Below are 3,824 nucleotides of genomic sequence, written 5' to 3' on the forward strand. Positions count from 1 at the left end.
CATCCAATCTGTAGGGAATTTTAGGCCAACACCGCAAAAATGGGAGGCAACCCTACTGGGGAAGAATCAAGAAGTTGCTCAAGAACCAAGAGGAAACTCTGACTAGGAGCAAAGATACAACGATTGATGGGGATACCAAAGCAATCTACTAGGGAAGATCAAAACATATCTAATGATGATCCACCTACTGAGGAAAAACGAACTCCGCTGGGAAGGCCGAAACTCTGTTGGGGATGGAGAAAGAAACTCCACTAGGATGTACAAACATCTTGGCAACTTCACTGGGGAAAACAATACGCCACAGAGTATCTGAATTAACCAACTCAGCTGGGGAAAAAGAAAGAAGCTCCGCTGGGGGATCAAACACTCCACCGGGAAACTGAATCCGTTAGCCGGGGATAACAGCACTCTAATGAGGAAAGGAATCAACACTGATGTCTAGAGATACTCGAAGAGTTACTACTTGGGGAACCTCAGATGCTTCACACTTAAGGACTTGCTTTTCACTAAAATGTTGTTGATATTATTGTTACTTGCTTTGGAAAAGTTCTTGCTTTTATATATTTAAGAAAACTTGATTTTGATTTAAAAAATTTATTTCAAAATGATCATAACAAAATTTAAAACTATTGGCTGAAGTAAATAAGAGTAGAAACAATTGGATAAAAGCTTAACTTTATTTAATAGTATGGTAGTCTGTAAATGACAAGACTCCATAGATTTTACAAAGTTGAAAATGGTAATTCACATGGAAAAGGGTTACATCGAAAACAAATGATACTTAATCCTTCTATAAACTCTTGATATCCACTGTGCTTTTCACCGTTGCTGGAGATGAATCGATGTCAACCCTTGTGCTCAAACAAGTCTTCAAAATCACTGAAGATCAGCAGGATGCAGTTACTTGCCATAATCCCTAATTTTTGCATAAGTTGCCCCAAGGTGGGGTACTCAACTTATCGGAAAATTCTTTATGTTTTATGTCTCTAATTTTTGCCTGGATCGCCCTTTCGGGTTTTCAATCCACTGAGACGCTCTTTTTTTGCCTAAGCCGCCCTTTCGGGTTTTCAACTTAGCGAGTTGTTCTTTTCTTTTTTTAGGCGAAGTATTTCTTGACTGCATCTGCATTCACATGACGAGTGAACTCTTCACCATCCATAGTTGTAAGAATCAATGCACCACCTGAAAAAGCTCTCTTAACAACATATAGGCCTTCATAATTGGGAGTCCATTTTCCTCTGGAATCTGGCTTTAACGACAAAATCTTCTTGAGCACAAGGTCACCTTCTCTGAACACACGAGGCTTGACCTTCTTATCGAAATCTTTCTTTATTCTCTGCTGATATAACTGACCATGACACATGGCAGTCAATCTCTTCTCTTCAATTAAATTCAATTGATCAAACCTGGTTTGACACCATTCAGCTTCAGTTAACTTGGCTTCCATGAGCACACGCAATGAAGGAATCTCAACCTCTACGGGGAGCAGTGCTTCCATACCATAAACAAGAGGGAAAGGGGTTGCCCCTGTTGAAGTGTGGACGGATGTACGATACCCATGTAAAGCAAATGGGAGCATCTCATGCCAATCCTTATATGTGACAAACATTATCTAGATAATCTTCTTGATGTTCTTGTTCGCAGCTTCAACAGCCCCATTCATCTTGGGTCTATAGGGAGAAGAATTATGATGTGCAATCTTGAAGTCTTTGCAAAGAGCTTCCACCATATTATTATCAAGTTCGATCCATTATCAGTAATGATCTTACTTGGCACACCATAACGACATATGATCTGATTCTTGATAAACCTTACAACAACTTGCTTGGTCATATTCGCATACGATGTCGCTTCTACCCATTTTGTGAAGTAATCAATTGCCACCAAAATGAAACGATGTGCATTCAAAGCTTTGGGCTCAACCATCCCAATCATATCAATTCCCCACATGGAGAAGGGCCATGGGGAAGAGATAACATTCAAATGTGTCAGAGCAACATGAATCTTATCAGCATAAATTTGACACTTGTGGCACTTCTTCACAAACTTGCAACAGTCATATTCCATTGTCAGCCAATAGTAACCTGCTCGCAACATCTTCTTCTCCATTGCATGTCCATTGGAGTGAGTACCAAAGGAACCTTCATGCACTTCAGTCATCAACAAGTCTGCTTCGTGTCTATCCACACATCTGAGAAAAACCATGTCGAAGTTTCTTTTGTATAGTATATCACCATTCACGTAGAAATTATCGGCTAACCTTCTCAAAGTCTTCTTATCTTTGAAAGATGCCCCAGGCGAGTAAATCTGACTTTAAGGAAACATTTGATATCGTAATACCATGGCTTCTCATCTTTGATCTCTTCGACAACAAACACATGAGCTGGCCTATCAAGATGCATCACAGATAAATTAGGAACTTCATTCCAATAGTTTACTACAATCATTGATGCCAACGTTGCAAGAGCATCTGCCATCCGGTTCTCATCTTGAGGGATATGATGAAATTCAACGTTTGTAAAGAAAGTTGAAATCCCCCTCGCATAATCTCTATATGTTATTAAACCGAGTTGATTTGTCTCCCATTCTCCTTTGATTTCATTCACAACCAAAGCTGAATCACCGAAGACATCCAAATACTTGATTATGAGATTCATGGCCTCTTCAAGCCCCATAATGCAAGCTTCATATTCTGCCATGTTGTTTGTACACTTGAAAGTCAATCTAGCTATAAATGGTAGATGCGTGCCTTGAGGAGTAATAATCACTGCCCCAATGCCATTTCCATATTGATTAACAGCTCCATCAAATACCATGCCCCAACGGGAACCAGGTTCTGGCCCTTCTTCTAGTAATGGTTCATCACAATCTTTCATTTTCAAGTACAAAATCTCTTCATCTGAAAAATCATACTGCACTGACTGATAATCTTCAATTGGTTTGTGAGCCAAATGGTCAGCCAAGATACTACCTTTGATCGCTTTTTGAGATCGGTATTCGATATCATACTCTGATAACAACATCTGCCAACGGGTAATCCTCCCAGTTAAAGCAGGCTTCTCAAATATATACTTGATTGAATCCATTTTGGATATCAACCAAGTGGTATGATTCAACATATATTGACGCAGACTCTTAGCAGCCCAAGCCAATGCGCAACTAGTTTTCTCAAGCATAGAATATCGAGTCTCACAGTCGGTGAACTTCTTACTGAGGTAGTAAATTGCAAGTTCTTTCTTCCCAGTCTCATCTTGCTGACCAAGAACACAACCTATACTATCTTCTAGCACAATCAAATACATGATCAACGCTCTTCCTTCAACAGGCGGAGTCAAAATCGGAGGCTTAAGCAAATACTCTTTGATACTATCAAATGCTTTCTGGCAGTCTTCGGTCCAATCTCAAGACTGATCTTTCTGAAGAAGCTTGAATATAGGCGCACATGTGGCAGTCATGTGGGAAATGAATCTGGAAATATAATTCAAGTGGCCGAGAAAACCTCTAACTTGCTTCTCAGTTTTGGGCGCATGCATCTCTTGTATTGCTTTGACCTTGGCAGGATCAACTTCAATACCCTTCTCGCGGACAATAAAGCCCAACAATTTACCAGAACGAACACCAAAAGCACACTTTTTGGGATTCAAGCGGAGTTTATACTTCCTCAAACGTTGGAATAACTTCAACAAATGCTCAACATGTTCCTCTTCATCAATCGATTTAGCAATCATGTCATCGACATATACTTCTATCTCATTATGCATCATATCATGAAAAAGAGTGGTCATTGCTCTCTAGTAAGTCGCACCAACAATCTTTAAACCGAA

The sequence above is a fragment of the Lathyrus oleraceus genome, chromosome 5, assembly GCF_024323335.1.
Source record: "Lathyrus oleraceus cultivar Zhongwan6 chromosome 5, CAAS_Psat_ZW6_1.0, whole genome shotgun sequence".
Taxonomy (NCBI): domain Eukaryota; kingdom Viridiplantae; phylum Streptophyta; class Magnoliopsida; order Fabales; family Fabaceae; genus Lathyrus; species Lathyrus oleraceus.